Consider the following 26,395-nt stretch of genomic DNA (forward strand, 5'->3'; position numbering starts at 1 on the left):
GCGTGTTGGCTCAGCTGACTTCCAACTCAGTGCGTCCGGAGGGTGGCGGCAGGTGGGGGGGGTTGGAGTCGGAATTCAGCAGTTGCAGGCGACAAGGGGCCTCGTGCTGGCTGAGGGGAGACTGTTTCGGAGATGCCCCAGAAGCAGAGGTCTTTGCAGGGTGAACGAAGAGACTCAGACTAGAAGTCAGGCCCCAATTGTCTCTTGCCCCTTGGGGCCGATTCAGGGGACCTCCTGGTCTGTAGGCTAAGTCGGAGATCCTATGCTTAACACTGTTTCTTGCATTATGCTTTAGATCAGTAAGTGAGAGCTTCCTGAAGGAAGGGATGAACTTCCCTAGGTCTGCTTCTTTCTTAAGACCAGCATTCCGAGCGTTTGTCAGATGTTGGATGAATGAACCCATCAATGAACGGTACCTTAGGATTTACTTTACGTTACGTAAGACGCTTAGCAGCAGCAAGTGCGAAATCTAAGAACTACAGAACCCCGTCGTTCCGTGACATGGCCATTGAGATGCCAGCTCTTTGTTACTAAGGATGCCTTCTCAAACGTGACCACTGTCAGCCGGCCAGGGTGTCTCAGTCTCTTTGTGACCATTGGGCAGCTCCCTGGAGAAGAGAGGACCCCCACGGGGGTTGTGCTCACAGGCGGTGCTGATTGTTGTTCTTCTTTTGTCTTTTTTTGTCTTTTTTTGTTGGGTCCATCTCATGGAGATGACGTCATGTGTGCACGGTGATGCCCACGCCGCTTCGTCGTAGAAGCTCAGTGCGTGAGAGCTTTCATACAACCGCATCAGGACCCTGTATGATCATCTGTGGGGCCCAGTGCAAAGGGAAACTGTGAGGCTCCTCGATCACAACTGAAGAACTTCAAGGGGATGACAGCAAAGCCTTAACCAAGCACAGAGCCCTTCTGAGCAGGTGCCCCCTCTAGGCAGGGACCTCGTGCAGCTGCTCAGGCCACAGGCCCAGGAAGCCGGCCCCGCCGGTGTTGGCACCACATCTGCTGGTGGCAGGCCCACTGCTACGGCCTCTACCTCCTTCCCCATCTTCTTCTTCCTCCACAAGGCATTATGCAAGAGTCTCTTACCCGGCTTCCTGTCTCATCATTCCCTTTGCCCCAACTCTTTCACTTAGGTACTGAATGGAGCCTCAGGATGGTCTCAGCATTTTCCTTTCCTATTTCTTTAAAAAAAATTTTTTTTAATGTTGATTTTTGAGAGAGGGAGGGGGAGGGGCAGAGAGAGAGAGAGAGAGAGAGAGAGAGAGAGAGAGGGAGACACAGAACCCGAAGCAGGCTCCAGGCTCCGAGCTGTCAGCCCAGGGTCCGACGCGGGGCTTGAACTCGTGAACCGTGAGATCATGACCTGAGCCGAAGCCTGATGCTTAACTGGCTGAGCCACGCAGGCGCCCCTCCTTTTCTCCTTCTGACTTCTCTCCTGATTGACTTGAAATGTCTCAGTCAGTTTTTGATCCCCCTCTCGAGACCGAACCTAACAACTCCTACTACAGCAGGCTGCTGCATTGCTGCAATAATGATACGAACGTATACATATTAAAATATAGATTTTACACGTTCCTTGGAACCTGGTAGGTGCACCCAGAATACCAGCCCTCCTTACCTTCTCCTCGTCACTTGCTGGAATTGATTCCATCATACGTCCAGCAGGAATCCTTGGATGTAGGCAAAATTCCTTCCTTCATTCTTTCATGTGTCATGATAATTTTTCTCCCCCACTCATGAGTTCTGATTTTTTTTTTTTTTTTTTTTGCTATTTGTTCATTCAGTCATTGTGTTACTCAGCTTCGTTTACTGGTTCTCAGAATACACAAAGATGGAAAGAAGGCCAGGGTAGCCTCCATGATATTTTATGATTTCTCCATCCTCTCTTCCAGGTCTCTAATCTCTACTCCTCATATCATACTTAAGAGAAAGGGTGTAGCAATAGAATGACTCAGAGAGGTGAACTGAATTGGCTAAGACCACATGGAAGGTTAGTGGCTGCTATGGACTCAGTTGTGCCCCGCCCCTCAGTTCGTATTTTGAAGCCCAAACCCCAGTGTGACTAGACTCAGAGACAGGACCTTTATGGAGGTAACTGACGTTAGAGAAGGTCGTAAGGATGGGGCCCCGATCCAATAGGACTGGTCATTATAAGACAGACACACCTGGGGGCACCTGGGTGGCGCAGTCGGTTAAGCGTCCGACTTCAGCCAGGTCACGATCTCGCGGTCCGTGAGTTCGAGCCCTGCGTCAGGCTCTGGGCTGATGGCTCAGAGCCTGGAGCCTGTTTCCAATTCTGTGTCTCCCTCTCTCTCTGACCCTCCCCCATTCATGCTCTGTCTCTCTCTGTCCCAAAAATAAATAAACGTTGAAAAAAAAAAATTTAAAGACAGAGACACCCAGACAGCTCTCTTTCTCTCCATGTGCACACAGAGGATAGGCCATGGGAAGGCCCGGCGAGAAGGCACCTGTCTGCAAGTTAGGAAGATTTCTCATCGGAAACCAAATTTGCTGGCCTTGATCCTGAGCTTCTGGCCTCCAGAATTTGGAGAAAATCAACTTCTGTTGTTTAAGCTTCCCAGTCTGTGATATTTTATGCTAGCAGTTCGAGCAGACTGATAGAGCGGCAGAGCTTGGATTGCAGCCTAGCAGGAACTTCTGAGTTTGCCTATAAAGTCCGTGCAGATGGTGACCGAGGCTTTTACTTCTCCTGCGTCTTCCATTGACTCCAACTGAGCATGCAGGAGAGGCAAAGTGACAGCGAATGCACGCTGTGCATTCATGGAGAGGACTCCATGAGCATGGAGGAGAGGCAAAGTGACAGCGAATGCACGCCCGAGGGACAGAAGAAAGTCACTGATGCTCCATTAGCTGGTATCTTTGATAACTTCGGTTCTGGATATCTAGTCAGGGCTACTTAACAAATCACCGCATAACGTAATCTGATGGCTTAAAACAGCGACAACTATGCGCTTGCCCAGGATTCTGTAATTTAGGCAGCACGCCAAAGGGAGAGCTCATCTCTGCTCCATGTGGCCTCAGCTGGAATGGCTCCTAAGTGGCTGGAGGGTCCACCTCTCAGATGGCTTACTCCCACGGACGGCAAATTGGAATGTTGGCTGTCTGCGAGGAGCTCAGCGGGGGCTATCCACCGTGTCTGGTTTCTACCTCACGGGTCCTCTTCCCCCCTGGGCTGGACTTTCGAGAGCATGGCAGCTGGGAACCCAGAGGGAGCAGCCTAACAGCAAATGTTCTAAGCGGACAAGTCCCAATATCCAAGCTTGCACTGCCCAATAGAGTAACCACCAGCCACATGTGCCTACAGGGCACTTGAAGGTTAGTCTGAATCAAGATGTGCTTTAAAGGCAAAATACACACTAAGTTTGCAAACTTACTCTGAAAAATAGAAGGAAAAATGTCCCTAGGACCTTTTTTCAATATTGATCACATTTTTGAATAATATTTTAGATATATTGGGTTACATAAAATATACTACTAAAATTGACTTCATCTGTTTCTTTCACTTTTGTTTTTTAATGTGGCTGCCATAAAATCGGAAATTATGTCTGTGGCTCACATTGTATTTCTGTTGCGCTGGTCCCTGAGTTTATCAGGCCTCTGCTTGTGTCATCTTGTTAGTTTTCAGGAACCAAAGCTGGTCACATGGCTAAGCCAGAGTCATCCTAGGAAGGGGCTCCACAAAGTTGTGAATATTGGGAGGAGGGGTTCATTGGGAACCACCCAAGTGACGGTCTACCACAACTGTCAGATTTCCATTTTGTTCAACCTTAAAAAACAATATGATACACTTTTGTAAAGTGACCTGATATAAAAGCTCTATAAAAAGTCAGAAAACAACTTCCAGCATCATACATAGTAGGATATAGTATTGTGGGTGTTTAAGCAGTGACCATGCAAGTAATAACTGCCTGTTGTATGCAAAGCACCAAGTGCTGAGGAAGAGGCTTAACAGGTTCCCATGTGGCTTGAAACCTGAGAAATTCACAATGAATTTCTTGAATGGAAGAATGAATAATACAAAACTGTGCTATATTAAGACCTAGTTGTGTGTTACAAAATAAATGCCATGTGAGATACCTGCTTGTCCGTTGTCTCTCCAATTATATCATGTTGTGTGTGTGTGTGTGTGTGTTTCCCTATCTAGGGTTCCTGAGATTTAATTCAGGGGATTGGAAGTAGAACAAGTATGGAAATGTTTGATGAGTATAATTTAACAAGATTATTTTTCTGTGCATTTCCAGTGGAGAACCACAGCAAGGCATGTCTCATGGGTGTTCCAAGAAGACGCAGAAGGAAGAGGAATGAGGTCAAGGGTATTTCTCAAAGAAGGGGTTCTTAGTGGTGGGGTGGGTTTCAGCCCCTAGCGAGAAATCAGAGGACCCTAAGACTTTCCCGATGTGTCGTATCAGCAGACAAAGCTTCTGAGATTGCTTCACCCTCAGGTGAAGTGGGATGAATTTCATATTTTTGGTCTCAACCTCAGGGGCCTGGGTTATGACATCCACACAGGGATAGAAGAGAGTTGTAGGCAGTTTGCTAGGGCCACCATAACAAGGTACCACAGACTCTGTAGTGTAAAGGACAGAGACTCATTTTCTCACAGTTCCTGAGGCTGGGAGTCCACGACAGCTTTGGTCTTTTGTGAGGCCTCTCTCCTTGGTGTGCAGACAGCATCCTCTCTCTCCCTGTGCCCTCACACAGTCTTCCCTCTATTGTGCCTGTGTCCTAATCTTCTCCTCTTACAAGGATACGATTCCGATTGGATCAGGGCCCATCCTAACACCCTCACCCATACCACCTCTTTAAAGGCCGTGTCTCCAAATTCTGTCACGTTCTGAGGCACTAGGGGTTAGGACTTCAGCATATGAGTTTTCAACATTTTTGAGGAACACAATTCAACCAATAGCAAATTATTTCTAGGATGGGCCCTCTCACTGACAGAATAATTTCTGTTATTCAAAAGCATAAAAATTTGATTGAAAAGTAGAAATAGATAGAATATCCCAGATGCATTACAAAGGTGCCTATTTCTTACTTTCTGAGGCCATCTTTATGCTACAAAACGGGACCAAAAGGCAAAGTTGCAAAATTAATGGGAAAACTGAGAATTTTAGGTGAGTGTTACTGCTTGTGTATACACGTGCACACACATTTGGAGGGCACTTTCTGATCCTTTTGTTTCCCCTCACTTGGGTCAGAAGCAGTGCCTTCATTAAAACAAGAACACAGCCCTGGGGCTTTGGACAGAAGGGCCTTTTCTTTTCTTCTTTTTTTTTAAAATGCTTATTTCATTTTGAGAGACAGCATGAGTGGAAGAGAAGCGGAGAGAGGGGGACAGAGGATCGGAAGCGGGCTCCACACTGACAGCAGCAAACCCAATGTGGGGTTTGAACCCATGAACAGCGAGATCATGACCTAAGCCACAGCCAGATGCTCAACTGACTGAACCACCATCCGAGAGCCCCAAGAAAGGCCTTTTACGAGAAGCCAGGTTGGAGCTGGGCTGTAGACCCAAATATCACAAATCCTACAGCCAGTGAAGTTGGGAGTTAAGTCATAACCACATGAGAATTCTTCACTCCTCTGCTTCAGTGCCTAGTGCTTTGCCTACTGTAGGTGATTAGTACTTATTGTGTAATCACTGCTGAAACACCTAAAATTCTCTCTCCTGTTATGTACTGAAGCTGGAAGTTTTTGCTCAGACTTTTTATAGAGCTTTTAATATCAGATCATTTTATATAATTGCCTTATATTGTTTTTGAAATCACACAAAATGGAGGCGTTGGAAGATGTGGTATAATATTAAGGACGTGTCAACTTGACTAAGGCAGGGGGAAGAGCATTCCAGAAAGAAGAAACAATATGTGTTGGGAGGTAGCAGGGTGAATCCCAGGAATTGAAAGTTGCCCAGTGGGACCACAGGAGACAGTGAGGGGTTGTGCACTGGGATACATGGTCTGGGACATCAAGAGAGTGTCATTTGGGGAAGGGTTGAGTCCCAGAGTATTCCGTCTCTGTCTTGGAGGGCTTTCCAGGTGGACTGGATGTTTTCTTTCACTGTGTTGTTTTTCATGCCTACCACCCTACATCAGAAATTTTCATGGGTTCAGGTGAGTGGGTGACACCTCCATGTGTCAGAACTCCTCTTTTCTCCTTGACCCCCAGTCCCCATGGCAAGGGAACTTCCTAGTAGGTGGTTACAAAAAGTACTTGTTTCTTGGCTACCATGGCGGTACCCTAACCTGCTACCTACACATTTTCTGGAACCCCTTCCAGTGCTGCAATGGGGGTGCCTCCCCTGTCCTCTGATAACAGTCTGACGGCAACAGCTCAACTTGACATCTTCCATTTTTTTTCTCTCTGTCTCCGGTTCCCCTTTCCAGAAATCTTAACGGTGAGGTTGCTTGAAGGTGTCCCAGCCGATAAAGCTTGAGGAAGTCCTACTCAGATCTGTGCAGAGGGTCTTAAACTCAGGGGGTGACGATCCCATCGTTCCACATCTTCAGGAAAGAAAAGAAATGGGAACCAACCGTAACTCACTCAGGAATTACAGCAATTTGTCGTCCCTTCTTTTTCCTGGGATGCTTCTTCCCCAAATATCTTTATGGCTCCTTCCCTCCTTTCCTTCACGTATCTATTTAAAAATCAGAAAGGGCTTCCCTGGCCACCCTCAAATAAAATCACCCATCACCGATTATCTTCCTTACCCTAACTTCTTTATTTTTCTTTAGCCTGCTTTATTGTGTTCTGGAAAGTTAACGTCCTCTGACGCTGCGGAAGTCATAGCTCATCCAGCATCCATTCATTGTATAAGTGCCTTTTGAGCACCTACTATGTGGCAGGGACCATGCTGTGTGGTACTAATGAAGAGCGGAACACGGAGAAGACTTCTGCCCTCTTTCTAGTCTAGACGCAACTAACGAAGAAGTGATTAAATCCATCCAGCCATCTCACCATGGAGACGGGGAGACCTATTGAGGATTGCCTTCACTTGAGTGGTCACAGGAAGACTTTTGTGAGAAAAAAGGGAAAGGATCAGAGGGCGTGGGCTGCACCAGCCTCTGCTCTACTGGCTTCCAGCTCTTGCTTCTCTCATGGCATGGGGTCTCACCCAGGGTTGGAGTGGGCTGGGCACAGATGCTGTGGCATCCCCCCCCCCCCCATCACCCTGTCTTCCTCCCTCTCCACTTGGACCTTCTGCCAGTTCCAAGACAGACACTTCCGTGTGTGAATGTTGATGGGCACAACAGGTGGTCCCGGTGTGGGGGGCTGGGAAGAAGACGGGCTCATTCCGACCATGTGCCATGACATTTCAGAATGTTTCACACACCCCCCCCCCCCGGGGACTGCTTGCCCAAGCCTAATTTTGCAGCCCTTTTCATCTGATGAAACCCCAAGTCTTTTCAAGGTATAAAATAGTGATCTTTTCAACATGCAGATCTGATCATTCCACACCCTCCGGCCCGCCCTAGTTTAAAACCTTACAGTGGCTTCTCTCCGCTTTGGGGATAAAAACCACTTCTGAACCCTGGGTTAAGAACCTTGCGTGGTCTGGCTCCAGCCTCTCCAGCCCTATTTCCTCCTAGTGGGTCACACTGAGCACCTTTCAACCCTTTGGATTCGTCCTGCTCCCTCCCAGCTTTTGAATATGCTGTTCTTTCTTTCTGGAATGCTTTTCTCTCCCTCTGAACCAAATTCACTCACCTCTGATATTTAACTCAAAGTTAGTATTTCTTCAAGGAAGCCTCTCACGATCCCTTGTGTTTTTCTTTGATAACATGTGGCCTGTAGCTGATTCCTGTCATCTCCCCCATTAGAGAGTAAGCTCTGTGAGGTCTGGCACTGTGACCATCGCTGCTGACCCCTGGATGCCCACTCCTAACACAAGACTGACCATGTAGCAGCTACCTGTTCACGTTTGTTGAATGAGCGAACGACTGAACAAATGGAAAACTACACATCTTTCTTTGTACTCCCCTTTGGGCATAAACAAGATCAATTAGCAATTATTGGAGAAAAAGTTCCTGTCCAGGCACACGGTCCACTATGTAGAAAATATTGGGCCACTGATCCCGCGGAGGCAATCCCTTCCTGTTGCAAGTGATTTGTTGGTTGCGCTGGAGGAGTCCTGCTTCAGAGACAGTGATGTTCGTGTTCAGAGTGGATGAGATGGGGGTGGGGGGTGGGGGGGAGGTCGGAGGAAGAACACGCTGGGTGAGCTGACCTCTCTGTCTGGATCACGGCTTTGTGTATGAGTCCTCATGTGCACCCGTACATGTACGAAGCCTACTTCTACGGGTGTTTGCCCACTCTTCTTCTGCTGTTCCTTCCTTCTCAACCCAAGTGATAGTTTGTTTTTCCAAAGGTTGCTGGTGTGAATGGAAAATTGGTTAGGGTCATAAATAAGATTCAAGTGGAGTAACTGGCCTAGATTTGGGGGATGACTGCCCCTCCCTCCCCCCTCTATAATTTATTGTTTTTCTTCTGTGGAAAGCCAAATGATATTTCTCTAATTAACAGACACAGGCGACTATCGTATAAATCAACCTCACAGCCTTTTTAGTGATGCAATCGCTTTATGATCACGGGATATAAATTAAACATCACAAATGCATCTCAAGCAGCAAGACACAATGGAGTCAGAAAGAGGGGTTTTCTGGCTCTGGGGATTGTAGACGCTGAGGGATCTTCACTCAGGAAGCTGCTGATTTTGCCCCAATATAACCGGGGTCGGGGTATAGCCTGCTGATGGACGGGGACACCGTCCATCCTTTCTGCTGTATGTTGAACACACATCGTTTCTGTTGTATGTTTCCGTATGTTGTATGTTTCTGTACAGAAACATCCTTTCTGTTGTATGTTGCCTGTAAGTGTGATTTTATGTACGCACACGGAGAGCCCAGGATCTGGCCTCAGCCTGCGTACCTATTCCCTGTGTGACCTTCCAGAAGTCACTTGTTTCCATGAGCTCTGTTTTTGCCTCTGTCAATTGGAGACAATCACAGTACTTACTTCATAGCATGACTGAGGGCATTCGTACATGAATACATGCAAGGCACTCAGGATAGTGTCGGACACGTAAAAAGAACTTTAACTCATTTGAACTCTTACGACTGTGGTGACCATTATCACCACCCCAGCCTCATATTTCGCGTCTCCCTGTTTTATTTTGCACCATCGCTTGAGATGCTGACTTCTGGGCCACAGACCCTGCCACTGGGGGTCGATCCTAGGACTCCCCATGTGAACATCGTCCTCGATGCTTCTGATATTGGCAGTCTGTGAATCACGTTTCGAAAAGTATGGATGCCATGCACAGCAAGTTGAGGCTTTTGCTAAGCACGTAGCTAACGTAAATTCTACCTGCTAGGAATGAGACAGTGCCAAAAACCATCCAGAGAGCAGATTTAAACTTATTTTTCTACTTCCTGCTAGGGCATGGCCTCTAGATGGAGTGGCTTTGCTGAAGGCACTATCCTTCCCCTTCTCCCTCACCCAGAGCCAGGTTTCTGTGAGTGTGGGGGATGCTGGGAGATGATACCCCATCTGGAGATAAGGGTGGGGGAAGTGAGCTACAAGAGATCCTTTCTATTCACACACCCTTGGATATGCTGCCTTCCTTTCCATCTCTTACTGTTTCCCCAAACTTGGGAGGTTTTTTGTTTCTTTTTTTTTCTAATTTCTCCTCCCCACACAGAACCTTGGGGAGTTACAGCTTCTAACACATGTATATATTCATGATCTTATGTAAAATGCTAACATGAGATTAGCAGCAAGGAGAGATTCTGATCTCTATGCAACAGATAAGAAGACTGAGGTTCCAAAATAAAAGGGATCTGGGGATCTGGGTGGCTCGGTCGGTTGAGCGTCTGACTCTTGATTTTGGCTCAGGTTATGATCCCAGGGTCATGGGATTGAGTCCCGAGGTGGGCTCTGAACTGGGCATAGAGTCTGCTTGGAATTCTCTCTAAATAAATAAATAAATAAATAAATAAATAAATAAACAAATAAATAAGGATTTTCCTGAGGTCACACAGTTCTTAAGCGATACATCAGTCTCGATAAATTTTAATCTTAAAGCTACTACTGTGTCTGGCACTGTGGCATAGAGGCTTTGGTCTGTTTCCTTGCTTAGAAAGAGATGGCTGTGGTGAATGCACAGTCATGTATAGACTACCATATTTTGGGATGAAGTGCACGTGAGTCTGTGTCCGTGTGTCCCTCTGTGTGTGTATTGGGGGCAGTGGTTCAAAGCCCCCTCTTACAGCTCTTTGCCCTGCACTTTCTGGGTGCCCCCAGTATTGTCCCACTCACCCCAACCTCAGGGACTCAGCTAAGTTCTCCATGTCCAACTAAAAGAACACTGTCTTGAGACTATTACGGTCATTTTAAGCATGTTCCGTGGCCATAGTCTCTAGAAGTCATGGGACATTTTGTGGAACATCATGACATTTTAGAAGTTGAAAGAATCATGTGTTTGAGGACACATGGGCCGTTTCCTTCTCCCCTGTAGCCCTTCTGTTCAGTCGTCCAGGCATTTCTGTGGTTGCCGTTCAAGGGAAGGGTGAGCCAAACACACGGAGAGAAAGAAAGGAGGATTCTTGTATTGGTTTTTACATTCTCAAAGCTTGGGCTGCAGGGTGAGGGGAAGATCCACAAGCATCATTTGAGCGTAGATCTGGGGAATGCTTATTAAGCAAGGAATCCACGAAAGCCCTGGACTTTGGGAAGGGAAAAGGTGGCAGGGAGGTAAAGAAGGAAAGAGTTTGGTGGGCTTTAGAGTGGGCTCTGAATGGAGGGAGCCTGTGGGGCAGGGCAGAGCCAACATCCAAAGGTTCCTCGGCCTCTGCCAAAGGCCTTGTTTGTGGTTTGCTCTTGAGAGGCAAATGGGGGCTTCTTCTGTCTCTGCAGGAGCCCAGCCCCTACTTAGCTGAGTGTAACACAGAACCTGCCCTGGGGATCTAGAGTGGCTGCCCTTCCCATTGGATGAGCCCCTTTAATCCAGTCAGTATGCTGCGGGGTGACTGGCCCACAGTTCCCATCCAACTTATCCCATGTGACCAACCCCCATTTCAATACCATGGGAGACACTTCCTTACATGTGAGGCAGAAGATATGCACCGTGGACACCCACAGGGTGGTGTTGTGGGTTTTGTTTTGAGGGTTTTTTTTTTTTTAACGTTCATTTATTTTTGAGACAGAGAGAGACAGAGCATGAACAGGGGAGGGTCAGAGAGAGACGGAGACACAGAATCCAAAACAGGCTCCAGGCTCTGAGTGGTCAGCACAGAGCCCGATGCGGGGCTTGAACTCACGGACCGTGAGATCACGACCTGAGCCGAAGTCGGACGCTTAACCGACTGAGCCACCCAGGCGCCCCAAGGTTTTTTTTTTTTTTAAGAGTTTATTTTTTAAGAACAGTTTTAGGCTCACAGCAAAGTTGAGGAAAAAGTGCAGAGATTTCCCATATACATCTTACTACCATAGATGCATAATCTTTCTCATTATCAACGTTGCCCACCAGAGTGAGACATTTGTGACAATCGATGAACCTATATTAACACATCATGATCACTAGACACATCATGATCACCAGGAGTCCATTGTCTACATTAGAGTTCACTGTGGGTGTGGGGCATTCTGTGGGTTTGGACAAATGTACGAGAGCATGGATCCATCCTTTTAGTGTAACGGAGACTATTTTCATTGCCATAAAAATCCTCTGTGCTTTGCCTGTCCCGTGTATTTCTGCCCCCAACCCATGGCAACAACTGATCTTTTAACTGTCTTTTTCCAGAATGTCAAATAGTTAGAATCATATGGTTCCTGGCCTTTTCAAATTGGTTTCTTTCACTTAGCAATATATATATTGAAGGTTCCTCTTTGTCTTTTCATGGCTCAATAACTGATTTCTTTTAGTGCTGAAAAAAAAAATCCCATTGTCTGGATATACTACAGCTTGTTTACCCATTCAACTCCTGAAGGAAACCTTGGTTGCTTCCAAGTTTGGGCAATTATGAATCAAGCTACTATAAATATCATGTACAGGTTGTTGTGTTGACATCAGTTTTCAACCACTTTGGGTAAATACCAAGGAGCAAGATGGCCGGATCGTATAGCAAGAGTGTGTTTAATTTTTGTAAGAAGTCTCCCAGCTGTCTTCCAAAGTGGCTGTACCATTATACGATCTAACCAGCTATAAATGAGAGTTCCTGTCACTCCACGTCCTTACCAGCATTTGGTGTTGTCAGCCTTCTGGATGTGGGTCATTGTAATAGGCTTGTAGTAGCGTCTCACTTTGTGGTAGTGGTGTTAGAAAGAAACCCTTCAGCGCCAGTTCTTGAGTGGGACCAGTTGAACCATCTCAGCCATCTCGTCTACCTCCAAAGCCGAGACGGTGGTCAGTAAATCCGTGTTACATGTATATACCTGGGAAATAAGGCCGTGCAATCTTGTGCCAGGTCCAATGGGATTTTATACTATATTTGAATATAAACACGTGAATACAAGTGCCAACAGTTTAGAAAAATTATGGGAGGCAAAACTTGAACTGAGAAAAATCCATCAATTCTTTTTCCTGTATGCATGTATGAATTGGTTGATACAGTACCCATTGGCTGAAAACCTGAAGAGTAGAGCCAGTGTTTGATTACAGGGGTAAGATCCGGGCCTGGGCTTCTAGAGCAGCACTTTCCAGGCATTGTGTCCTGAGAATCCCTCCTCTTTTCCTCTGGAGTACTGTCCGGTTTGCTTCCAGACAATCCTGATGCCTGACACTGGGGCTTCAGAGCGGTGACAAAACAGGGGAGCACAGGGGCCACGACAGCGTCCTTTCCGCAATGGCCACCCGTGGCACTTTTAAAGTCACGGGAAATATACCGTGTCCTAATTACCCTGTGTTGCTCAAATGTGAGCCACAGGCCATGAGGCCAGGCTATCATGCTGCTGCTGCCCATCCAATTCAGCTGAAATCCACAGCTATTGAAAATCTTCTCAAGGAACCTTGAGATATAACATGGCTGCCAAATTTCTGCTTTTACAGCCACGTCTTTTGTCCCCTGCTGCTGTTCTGAACAGTGAGTTCCATCCTGTGTCAGCAATCTTCCTGTTAAGGCCCTATTGATCTGGAGACGGATGAACTTATTTTTCTTTTCAAGGTATAAAAGTACACGTGGTCCTGGCACTTAACTAACTCGATGGTGGGAGGAAGTCGGCTTCTGGCGCGCCCTTCCCCTTCACCCACCGTGTCTAATTAACATGGAGTCTACCTTCTTTGATGAGTTCATAAGTGTTTCACAGACAGGCGGGATGTAGCAACTTTGCAAGACACTGTTTAAAGATCTTCGACATCTGAGAAAGCCACAAAATCCAATAATCCTACTTTCAGAACTCCAGGGTGTCCACTGAGATCAATCTCATATCTAAACATCACATAAAGAGAGTGCATTGCATTATAGACTGGTTTCTATTGAACACCACCTAAGAAACAGCATTAGACAGTTTTGGGGGGGAAAAATGGAGTCTGTACCAGAGGGAATGGAAAAAAAGGTTGTTAAATTCTTGAAAATTTTCCCCTTGATCAAAGCTGCACTTTCAAAATCGTTCCATTATTAACAAAAGTCAGCTTAGCTGCAGTTTCTCTTCCGGACGATTTCTTGACGGAGTAAATGTTGGGAATAAACTGGAGGGGCTTTTATATTCTTCTTTGGACACAAGCAAAGCTGTTAGGAATTCCTTCCTTGGCAACTGCAGTATACCAGCACAAGGTCCTGTCGAAGGGGTGAACGGGGGTCGAAGGTTGTTTTTTTCTTGGTGGGAGACACCTAGTCCTGTGCCCATTCTGGCATATGCCCCTCGATGCAAGGTGTGTCCGGCATTTATAAGGAGCCAGGACCCAAGCATCAGAACAGGAAACATTGGATTCAGATGTAGCAGATCTTCCTTCGCTGGGGCTTAAGGAAAGAGTGAAATCCTCTAGAAGTGTTCTTTCTTGAAAAATAATAACAGCGAGACATGCTTTCTATTTTTCTTCAGGAAAAAAATAGATTTACTTAGCATAACATATTTTATTTAATTTTCTCAGTGTTGTTTTTATCGCCGTTAATATTTCCAAACCTCTGCTCTATGGAACACTAAATCTTTGTTATGAGGAGGAGATATTCTTACCCTTAATTAAGCTTGAGAGAGGCTGAAGTTTTTTGTAAATTTTTTTATGTTTATTATTTTTGAGAGAGAGAGAGAAAGCAGAGGAGGGGCAGAGAAAGAGAGGGAGACGCAGAATCTGAAGCAGGCTCCAGGCTCTGAGCTGTCAGCACAGAGCCCAGTGCGGGGCTCAAACTCATGAACTGTGTGATCATGACCTGAACCAAAGTCGGATGCTCAACCGACTGAGCCACCCAGGCGCCCCGAGAGAGGCTGAAATTTTAAAAGGCTACTTCACTGCAGGACTTTTTGGAGCTTTAAACATGGTCAGGTGTCCTATGAGTTGCCAAGCGGTTGGAGAGAGAAGCTAATGTGAATTTCCAAAATCTATTTGATCGTGAAATTCTTTATCAACAAACCTCTCTCTCTTGTGACTGACTTTTTGGGAATATGCTCTTGGGGAACGCTGTTCCCCCCGGTGCACATCACATTTCATTAGCACCTCACCTTTTAGTCTGAAAAGGACGGCTCCGAAAGAAAGGAACATCAGGTGGGTCAGGGTTTCCCTTAAAATGCCCTCCCGCATCTTCTTTGAGCCGAGCCTGGTTTTCCAGAACCGCAACAATTGCCCAAGCCGCCAATTCAAAGGCAGCCGTTGGTCATTTGGCTACATCTGAGCTGTCATAGATACAAACAATAGCTGGGGATTTAATTATATTTCTTCGAGCAGCTCCAATTTCCTCATGCCTATTCTGTTTCTGTATACTTGAGACGCTCGGAGTCGAGAAGTCTTGTCTATTTCAGGCTCCACATCCAGATAAAAAAGGAAAAAAAAGCACCTCAGAGGTGTAGCTATTTTAGTTTTTCGCAATCACAAAACTGCTTCTTTCTCTAAGTATTTTACGCCATCTCTTTTCAGCCAGTGTAGGCACCTAAAGCTTGGCCCCCAGTATTTTAGCCTGTATTACGCTTACGAGTATCACTTTATCTGACCTGGCTCCCTGTACTGCGCCTTCTCTGTCTCTGTCTCTCTGTCTCTCTCTCTCTCTCTCACTGTCACTCTCTCGCTCTCAAAAAGGGCTTAATCTGAAATTTTTGCTTACTAGGATGTGGACCAGTGCCCCTGGGACATGTGCAGATGTGGGACTTGGGAACAAAACCGATTAGAGGAGAGTTAACTCAGCAACCCCTACGTGAAAAATGTAAAGTCCTCACACTGCTCTGTGGCCTCTCTGTTGTACCAGTTCCAACGTACGTGCATTCCATGGCGTTGAGTTGGTGGAGACACTAACTCTTTTATGGCCAAATGAATTAGTGGGTTATTTATATATTTTAAACTTACTTAGACACTCCCTTAAGGCTCACAGCCAAGTCAATAAAGTTATGTTTGAAGATGGAGTTTGAAATTCTATTTTCATTCATTTTAATGGTTTACAAGCAAATTGCATTTTCTACTTCATTCTGTGACATAAGTCAATAGGTATCCAATGTAAATGTAGTTCATTTATATCTGAATTGATGTTCTGTCCACCATTACCTTATGTTTCTAATGCATTCTGATACATTAGTAAATAGGCTTGTCTGATTAATCATTAGCACATGAAAAGAATTAGCTGCTGCCTGCCAAATGGAATTATTGACACTGATAAGAAGACCAATGATGGTATCACCTGGAAATGGAGTATGCGGGTAATTTAAGAAAGAAAATGCCTCAATAAATAAGCAGAACCTTGAAAGTATTTCCTTAATTTTTCATATGATAGACATTCTAACTTCTACTTAAACACACACACACACACACACACACACACACACGATTTCCTAACATTCAAAACTCGCTGAAAGAAAGTCTAGATTTCCTCCACGAACTTAGTTGCCTAAAATCTACATCTCTTTTCAGTCTGGGAAAGAAACTGCTTGGTCACTAACGCGTGGAGGGTGAGAGAGGTTTTAGCACCTTTGAGAAGAATTCAGAACACAAAGGAAGTCCCTTGAAACCCTCTCTATTGTGACTCACAGCCTGAAGTTGAGCCTTTTAAAAAAAAAAGTTTATTTACTTTGAGACAGAAACACAGGAGGGGCAAAGAGAGGGAGAGGGATAGGGAGAGAGAGGGGGGGAGAGAGAGAATCCCAAGCAGCCTTGGTGCTCTCAGCACAGAGCCTGATGTGGGGCTGGAACTCAAGAACGCGAGATCATGACCTGAGCCCAAACCCAGAACTGGATGCTTAACCAACTGAGCCACCCCTGCAGTTTAGTTGTATTTAACCTGACTACCTACCTACCAGATGGCCCGTCTTAATTTTGGCCAGCGAGATCTGTGTGTGCGCACACGCAGGTGCACACAACACAGGTGCGAATTTACATGCTCCTTTGGAGAAACGTCCGGCTGCACGCAGTCTCCACTTAGAGCCCCCTAAGGGTGGACCTTGGGCAGGGGGGACAGACTTGAAGTCTGTGCCTGGGATAAGGCAGCCTGGCATACCTAAAAGGGTCATGGCCCCATCATTCTGAAAATGCTCCTATAATTCTGCTTTGTTATGGTCTGAGCCATTAGATTTAAAAGCTCTTCTGTGTGATTGCCAAGTACATTAATGGGAGCGAATGATAAAAGTCGAGCTGCCCGAGCTGCCAACACTGGTGCAGCGTCTTCAGGCAGCACCGCGGTGTGGCGGCGAGTGGCAGGCACTGTTGCCGAGATTTGCTTTATTCCGGGCTTTGGCGCGGTGCAGGCGGTGGTGCGACAGAGTGCTGTGTGTGGTCACCCTTGCTCCCGGAAGACCCGAAGCCAGCGTGCTGAGTGCTTTTGCAGTGTGGCTGACAAAAGGGCGTATCCCCTTAGGAGATTTCGTTATTGAGCAAGGATGCTGATGAAATGAGTCAGGAGCCTGACTTCTGACATGTCTTTAGTGATGTACATTCTGTTTCCTCAGTTTCCCCGTGGGTCGAGTGCTAATAAGCATTGCTGTCCTTCCTTCCTTCCTTCACTCCTTCCTTCCTTCCTTCCTTCCTTCCAAGGTGTTTGCTTTTCAAAAGGTTTTGAAACCATTAAGGGATGGGGCGCCGGGTGGCTCAGTCGGTTAAGCGTCCGACTTCGGCTAAGGTCATGATCTCATGGTTCACGAGTTCGAGCCCCCACGTCGGGCTCTGTGCTGACAGTTTGGAGCCTGGAGCCTGCTTCCGATTCTGTGTCTCCCTCTCTCTCTGACCCTCCCCCCATTCATGCTCTGTCTCTCTCTGTCTCAAAAATAAATAAACGTTAAAAAAAAAAAAAAAGAAACCATTAAGGAAAGGTGTATGAAATACCAGATGGCGGAGGTCCTGTTTTTATTGTAGTATGTCTTCTCTCTTTATTCTTTTTTTAAGTTTCTTTATCTGAGAGAGAAAGAGTATGTGTTGTGTTGCACCGTCAGTGCAGAGCCTGATGCGGGGCTTGAACCCGTGAACCATGAGATCATGAGCTGAGCTGAAACCAAGAGTTGGACGCTTAATCGACTGAATCACCCAGGTGCCCCTGTCTTCTCTCTTTAAAATCAAAAGCCACTTGAAGACCTGTACTGTGGGTTCCCAAGCAGCTCGGATTGAACAAGTATTTATTTAAATTTAATCAGTCAAAGGACAAGCATGTATTTCGTTTGCTCATGTCACGTTTTGGGGCAGAACCTTCTCTCGTGTTTAATGTCACCTGCAGACTCATGTTTTGCTCATTCATTAGTCTACGTGCTGGATCACGCATGGGTTCCTTTTGAGGTTTGTGTCGTCTCAGAAGGCAAGATAACCAGAGGACCTGTGTGGGACCTCAGTCCCATATACTTTCTTAGATATGGGTTCTAGTGGGAGGCTTTCTCTACTGTTTCCATAGGAAAAGTTTTCTAAGACTTAGCAGAAGACAATGCATGCAGGGAAATGAAAATGCGTGGTTCCCTGGGGGTTGACCTGCTGCTCGAGAGCCGAGGACATTGGAGAGGTAGAACAAGACAAATCGTAGTTACAACAATGAGCTCAGAAACCTGAGTGCCTGTGTTCTCATCTGGGGCTTTTCAGTTATACATCAGATGGCACTGGGCGAAGTTACCGTTAGCACATTCTCCCTCTGTTTCCTCGTTGGTAAAGCGAGGATATTGATAGCACCTAACTCGTGGGATTGTTAAGAAGGATAAAGGAGTAAAGCACACAGGGCATTGAGTATAACGTCTGGCTCATAGTGAGCATTCAGGTGCAGACTTAGTGGCGGGTGGGTTTGGCTCCCTGTGAGATAGGATATGAAGAGTTCTGAGCACTGTTCTTAGATTTCCTTGGGTGTCAACAAGGTGATCGGGTCCTCAGGATGACTCCAGCATGGACACCTGAAGATTTCTTTCCCCAAACTCTGAATTTTTTGCCTCTTTCATTTTTTTTTTTAATAGTGCTTGTCCCTCTCTTTCATTGCCGTGTCACCGGTGCCAAGAATAGTGTCAGTGTCTGGGCGACGCTCAGGATTTGTTAAACATGCGAATGACTCTTCTAGTCCCCAAAGTGTCCCTTTGCTTTTTCTGTTGAGTTGGAGACATAGTTACCAGATTCATTGCAACTGACTTCCTTTTCCTTACACCTAAAATAAGAGTAATAGAGGACTATTTTTTCTCTTAATAAAATAGTGTTTTGAGTGTGTCAACACCAGGCCCTATAAATACCACCACACTACACATCTGGGGATCCATTGGAATCACCCTTCAATGAAGCTGTCACTGAGCAAGCACTCGGCTGGGACACAAGGACTTTCTTATGCCTTCTTCCCCAAGCTCGATCTTCGGGTAATCACTCTGCTTCCTAAAACAGCACCCAGAAAGGTGGCAGCAAACCAATCCCTGGGCAGGGGCAAGAAAGCCAAGAAGTGTGATATTTTATTAATTATTACAAAAATAACCTGCAGGGCTGAGGCTCGCCACCGCAAAGCACAAGTGTGAAAATCCCACTTTGCTGGTGAACAAAGAACTCCTCGTTAACTACAAAGATCTTCCCTCAGCAACATGTAAAGTAGGAGGAAAGAAGAGAGTGCAGACGTTATCAGCATTTAAAGAAATGAAAAAGTTTACCTCCGAAAGGTGATGTTGTAAATCATATTTCCTTCCAGGGTAGTGGTATATTCGACAGTCTTGGGCATTTTCCCAAGACTTTTTTTTTTTTTCCTGCCCCAAAAAGAATTTAGGAAACAGGTTGACCATTGATTCATGTCTTCCAGTATGTTAGCTATTAATAACGCTCTCATTTCATAATTTTTCCCTCTTTTGAATGCATTCCAGATGTTCACCTTGCAAATGTGAATTTTAAATGCTTACTGTTGCAATCATTTTGTGTCCCAGGGACTTTAAACACATTTGTAGCCCTCTTTTCAGAACCTTCAAGAGACGGCGACAGGTTAAGGAGAGAGAGGGAGTGAGAAAACATACCTGTGATAGAACACAGAAAAATGGATACAGATTTGAAAATAGATACATCTTTTTGACTTCTAGGCATTTTATGACTGTATGTCTGCACGCATTTGTTTAAGAAACTGATCTTATGCTTTTATTTTTCATAAGTATTTTTTCAAGAAATCGATCGACAAAATGGATTTATTACAGAGTAACAGTAAGATAAGTAAAACTTAGCTTCAACTTGTGGTTCAGACTGCTATTTTCACACACAAAAAATGGCAAGTGATGAAATTCTCAAGACAGTCCACCCTCTGTCTTACATGGTGGCATTTTAACACAATGTAGCATGACAAAAGTGGTCATAGAGGAGATGGTGAGAACAAAGCAACTTTTTTTTAATATCCATTTATTTTTGAGAGAGAGAGAGAGAGACAGCACGAGTAGGGGAGGGGAAGAGATAGAGGGAGACACAGAATCTGAAGCAGGCTTCAGGCTCTGGGCTGTCAGCACAGAGTCCGACGTGGGACTCGATCGAACCGACCAACTGTGAGATCATGACCTGAGCCGAAGTTGGACGCTTAACCGACTGAGCCACCCAGGCGCCCCCAACAGCTTTTTTAAACAAAATGGATTTTTTACCAATTGCCTATTTGTTAGGTCAAAACTAGGCTGGAATTTTTTTTATCAAGAAATGATTTTAGGTTCATGTGATTTGATGCATGAGAGTAAATTTCTCTTAGAACAAAGTCTATGGTTTAGAGTATTGTTTACGACTATCTGGTCCATTTCTGGAGAATAACGTGGACGCTTAAGATGAGCAAAGCTCTGCATGCCCTACATCTGTTTGCTGTATTAATCAGGGTAAGGTTTTGCTGCTATAACAAAGAGATCTAACAATACAAGAGATGTAAAGAACAAAGGGGTTCATTTCTCTCTCCCGTACCAGGCCCCACGCGAGTAGTCTGGTTAGGCAGGCAAGCCCTGTTTCCACAAAGGCATGCACGGATCCAGGCTCCTGTCAGGTCATTTCTCCTTGACACCCACAGCCTTGTCATCATCTCAGGGTGGAAGCTGGGTTGCCATGATACTCAGGTTCCAGCCAGTGGGAAGAAGAAAATGGAGATGAAGCATGCCCAGTATTTCCATAACCAGACACATGACTTCCTGGCACGTTCCACAGGTGAAAACTTTGTCACCTGGCCAACGAGCCACAAAGGGGGGGGGGGGGGTCTGGAAAGTGTGGTCCTGAGGAGCACCTGGAAGCCCTGTGGCAATTCTATGCCTGTGAAAGGAGGAGGGGACACATTGGATGGCCTTCCAGCAGTCTCCATCACAACCAGCTTTTCCTATCCCAACACACGCCGCTTCAGGCCTGTGTACCCATGGGCCGTCTCCTACCCCATTGCACAGGGTTATAGAATTTTGCCAAGCACCAGGCCTCAATTTGGTAGCCCTTTTCCCTTGCTCAAGGTTGCCAACTTTTTACATCAGCTCTCTTTCTCCACCCCAAACCTTCAGGGTACAAACAAACCAACAGACGCATATTGACTCTTCCCCACCCACTCACTCGTTGTCTCCCAACTTAACCCCAACTTCCTTTCTTGTAACCTTTTCTACTTCGCATAATCTGGAGCCTGCCTTGAAATAAACCAACTAAATAAACCTAGGCATAATAATACTGGCTAAGTAGAAGTCCTGTATCTTCCCCCCTACCCCCCATGTCAACCTTTATAGATGGCATTTCTTCTTTGGTCCTTGTGGCTTAATTTGCAGGACTGATATAGGCTGTGAAAATATCCACTGGTCATCTTCACAATGTCAGCCACTAAAATCAATATGAGTGTGCTCTCCTGTGGGATCCGGCATGTGTAAAGAATATGGACTCTGGAGGAAGACTGGTCTGGGTTTGAGATTCCTTTGCCGAGTGGCTGCGGCTCCATTTCCAATTCAATTCAATTCAGCCTCAGTTTACTTGGTTTACTTGGAGGAGAATAATGTGATTGTCATGGGCATCAAAGCCCACGGAGTTCACAGGGGTCAAATATCTGGCATGTGGGTAGTCCCTGAGTTCCTGAGCCTCCTTTGCTGTGGACTTGTTATTCTTATTTAGATGAACCATTTATATTCCTTTAGGCCTCCGGCTCCTCACCTGTAAATCAGGAATTAGGCTTGCCTTACTTGTGAAACAGTGCTAATGGGAGGAACGAGGAACACAAGGGATGGGAAGACACTTAAGGGGAAAAAAAGCAACAGATCTTAAAAAGTGCTCTGGACTACTATGAGGTATTTCTTGTCAGTGTCCCTATGCTGAGATGTCGGCCGCTCTGGTTTCCAACTAAGGGATGGTATTCTTCCAAATACACAGCTAGAGCCAGTGTGTCCCATAGAATTCACAGAATATGAAAGACCCTCCAGGCAACTATTATTATATCAGTTTAACGCCAAGCCCTGCACCTGAAGAAATAGGAAAAATAATTTGTTCTCTAGTTGGGGTCAGACTGGTCTAATATTTTCGGCCTTTAATCTCCCCCAGTGGAAACACCCTCCATTAAATGGACGTACTGGAGAAGAGTGGAAGGAACTTAACAGAATGTTGCCAGTAGCTCAACCCCGTGAAAAAATATTGTAAACTTGTTCTCTGGTTTCCTGTTGGTGACATGATCTTATAGCCAATTGGGAGTGTTAGGGACAAGAGTTTGTCTATTCTTCCCTGTGGTGTGGTCTTCCTTGTGGCTGTAGTTGGTTTTATGTCCTGAGGTTGGCCTTGGCAACTGAGTATCGACAAGTCAGCTTGTCTATTTTTTTTTTTTAATGGGTGATGTTTGTTTGTTTTTGGTTTGGAATTATGAAAGTGTTAATTACAGAAAATTTGGAAAATGGAGTAAGGTATAAATAAGAGATTTATGGAAACACCGTGACTCTTAATAAATCGGTTTATATCTTGCAAAATATGTGTATTTCCTAACTAGGGATGTGGAATGAAATGGCAGAAGCAGGGAGGAGAGGCATGAAGGGCTTGAGGTTACAGAAGTATTTTTGAATTCTCACTTTGTGGCGACAAGGATTGGGTAGGTATTTGTATGGTTGCTGTGGCCAATGTAAAGGAAGTAGAGGGCTAGAAGGAAACTGTGAAGTGTGTGTGTGTGTGTGTGTGTGTGTGTGTGTGTGATTCTCACGTTCTTCTTCTTCCATCTCTTCCCTCAACATGGCCTTCCAATCTGAGCAGTGATATTGGCAGGACTGGTGGGGTGGGTCACTTACATGGTGTAGGTCCCCAAATGTCAGTGGCTTAACATAACAAAGGCTTTTTTTCCCCAGTACAAGTCCCCCCACAGGTTGGCAGGAGGACTCTGCTCATCACGGTGACCCAGGGATTTAGGTTGACAAGAGGTTCCACTTGACGAATGTTTCCATGACAGTCACAGGAAGAATCATGCACTGGCTGTTTAAGTTTCTGCTGGACATGACAAGCATATCATCAGGTTATATTTTATTAGACAAAGGAAGCTACATGGTCACATCTCATTTCATATTCCCAAGAGAAGAGAACGAGGATGTTTGTGGAAAGTCCTAATGACACCCTCAATGGGCAATGAGAGCACCATGTGCCTTCCAGAGAGTTCCTACCATGCTCAGCCAAGATTCTGCCAGATGTGGGCAATAGGTGTGCCTTTTATAAATTCTGCTTCCATAAGTCCTAAACCCTTGCCAGTATGATATCACCCTGGAAGGTACTAGAGAACAGGGCCTGTCTGCTCATTTTTCTATATCAAGCCTCCAACTCCTATCTGCCCAAGGCGATGGGATGGTGCCCTGACCAGAATCCATTATTCTTTGGTAGAATTACCTTGGGAAAATATTATTATCAAAAACTGTGGTCCTTTGTTTTTCTTCAATGTACAAGTTGTTTTTTGAGTTAAGGCAACCTGCTTTGATGTCACAGCTTCACGTTGGAGGGATCGTACAAAACATACATGCATACATATTAAGCACTTACTACGTGGCAGGCACTCTGTTCTGTACTCCTGATGCAATGTTGAAAAGGAAGAGAAGAAAAATACAGTCCTTATCCTTATGGAGCTCTTACCATGTTAGGAGAGGCATACACTAAGGAAATAATGATGACACAAATGTAGAATTTCAACTACAATAAAGGGCTATGAAAGGCACTTTGCCCTGGTCTGATGAGGAATAAATGTTAATGAGGTCCAGGGGTACGGGTGGGAAGGGCATTTAGGCCAAGGACACAGCATGGAAAAAGCTTGGTGGCAGGAAGTTAATGATGGCATTCTAGAGTCTGAAAGAAGACTTGGCTGGGTGGACACAGAGAGGACAGCATGGTTGGCATACAAGACCTGGGAAACCCCGTTAAGGATTACTGTTTTAAACTAAAGAGTAGGAAAACTAGATTTGCATTTCAAAACAAGTGCTCTGGAGGCAACGTAGGAAATGGAGGGCCATGGGGTGCATGCTGAGTATACTATGAGTTCAACGGCATTGCCCAGATAAGACATGAGCTTAGACTAGGGTGTGGTGGCAGAGACACTTAACAGACTCCTCGAAAACGTTGCTCCACGTGCAACAGGAATGCTAAGAGCATGATACAGAGAAAGTCTCTCTCTCAGTCACTGTATCATGGGAAGAAGGCTACCATGTTGAGGGGACAAATGGACAGTTTTCATATTGATTCGCATGTCAAGGGTAGAAGCATGGGGGGGGGGCGGGTAGCAGTGGGTACAAAAGGGTCGCGTATCCAGCTATTAGCGAAGATTGCTTTGTCTCTTGCCCAGACATTGCTGGATATATCAAAAAAGAGAGCTAAGTGCGTATCTTACTTTGATCCTCTAAATATTTCTTTTTTAGTGCAGAAGGTATTGTACTATTTATATAGCTCCTGATGGGGACACAGGAACCTCCTGACCATTGTCCAGACACTTCATGGCCCCACCATTGAGGTCATTTGACTGTGTTTTACCTAACTAAGTAGAGGAGTTGTAATTGTTCTTTATGATAGAGAACTAAGCCCTAAAACTAAACTCTGGGCATAGACATCTGGCCCATACTCTTCGAACAGACCAGATGTTTAAAATAAAAATGAAAATTTCTGCATGACTAATGAGATAGGGTCACAAAATATAGTCAGTGGGGGAGCGGATGTCAACTCTTCACTGATTCCCTCCCTAAAGACAAAAAAAAAAAAATTGCTTCCAAATAAGTCTAGCCCTGTGTGTGTTTTCTTTACTTCCATAGTTCATTATGCACACTGCGGTAATTTGTTGACAGTCCAAGGCAAATCCATGATAAAACCAGAGAACTTCTCCAAAGTAAATATTTGGTGCTACAAAATAGGGCTTTTTTTTTTGCACATTAATCCAATAATAAAATGTAGTCTGTGGGAGGAATAAGGAGTGCTTGCTAATTTCCTAAATTGCTGAAGGTCACAGAAGCGTCTCATTGATTTGAAAAATTATTTTGTTTATGGAGAAGTAATATTCCCAGTCAGGAAACCCAGCTCCTTAGTGCTGTGGCCAGCTGCGGAGGCCTCCAGATGCCATGGATAGGGGAGAAGGAAATGGGGGTTCAGCCTGCCCCAGTCCATGTCCTGGATTTTGAAGGCAACATGGGAGGACAGCCAAGAGGACAGATGTAAGTGAGCTCTCAGAAGCTAAAACTCTGCCCGAAGCGTTAGAGTCTGGAGCAGCAAGTGGCCTTTCCGCTTTGGTTAGGGCTTACCAGTCCCATCCGTGCTTGTGTTACAGCATTTCTAGACCTTGACTTTGCCCTGCAAGTAGCTCAGTGAGCAGACGGTGCAAAAGCAAGGGATAGATGGATGTGTGACACTAACATCAAGGAGAGAAGGTGTGTGTAAACATTAGTACTTACAAGACAGTGGCAGCTCCCCTTGTGGAGGGTTGGGATGAAGGAGAACCCAGGCCTAATGTGTTCTCTCTGCCGTGGTGACCCAAAGGAGTGTTGGACTCAAGAGGGTGGGGGAATTCAAGAAGAGCTTCTCAGAAAGGGCAACGCTTTGCCTTTGGAAGCGGGAGGAGGGATTTGCTACGAGAAAATTTTTATTCCTGCATCTGTGAACTTAATAAGGTAGCCGTGTAAGCAAGCTTACAGCTACAGCCCTATCAGAGTTGATGCATAGAAGGAGATGAGATGAAAAGTAGTAGATATTATCTTATAAATATTTACAAGGTGCCAGGCACTGTGCCGACCGCTTCCCATTCGTTGTTTCAGGTAGATGGTATTAGTCTCTGGGGTTGATGAAAAGACTGAGGTTTAGCAAAGCTAGACGGTTCTCCCATTCAGCATAACTCGGGAGAAAATCTCAACTGGAGCCACTTAGATGTGGAGCGCGATGCTTGAACTCAAATGCCATACTGCCACTCATTCATACTGCCATACTGCCACTCAAGCTGACCGCCGTAACGTCACTTGAGGCTGAAGGTAAAAGCAGGTGCATGGGTTTCCCAACTGAAAAAGTTTTAAAAACTAGGTCGTATGAAAACAGAGTTCACCCTGGAGAATGGGAAGTGTGTGACCTGACCCTCGGTGACTGCCTCCACCAAGCTGCCATGTGGATATAGAAGCTTTGTGATTCTACGACGTTGTGTCTCACGACGCCTGGATTCGCAATGGTGCTTTGAAAACTACTGATCAAGGAAGTTCCAAGGGGCTCATTTAACAATTGGTTAAGAGTATACTGAGGTCCAGTCTCACTCTTGTTAATGGCACATATTTTCTTACATCTTGTGACTTCCTGCTTAGTTCTATGTGGCACGCCACTTAGGTGGGCACCCCATCGGGGGAAAATCCATTAGCTTGCTTC

At 45.5% G+C, this 26,395-nt stretch overlaps 1 long non-coding RNA gene across 3 annotated transcripts in view; it reads right to left on the reverse strand.

The window, feature by feature from the left end:
• Positions 1-26,395, reverse strand: part of LOC113595235 (uncharacterized) — a 74,494-nt gene that overhangs the window by 18,875 nt on the left and 29,224 nt on the right. For all 3 annotated transcript variants that reach the window (XR_003415718.2, XR_008293504.1, XR_008293503.1), the window contains exon 2: positions 1,090-1,178. This is a non-coding gene — a long non-coding RNA (uncharacterized LOC113595235). The remainder of the gene's footprint in view (positions 1-1,089; positions 1,179-26,395) is intronic.

This window comes from Acinonyx jubatus, chromosome E2 (assembly GCF_027475565.1).
Source record: "Acinonyx jubatus isolate Ajub_Pintada_27869175 chromosome E2, VMU_Ajub_asm_v1.0, whole genome shotgun sequence".
NCBI lineage: Eukaryota > Metazoa > Chordata > Mammalia > Carnivora > Felidae > Acinonyx > Acinonyx jubatus.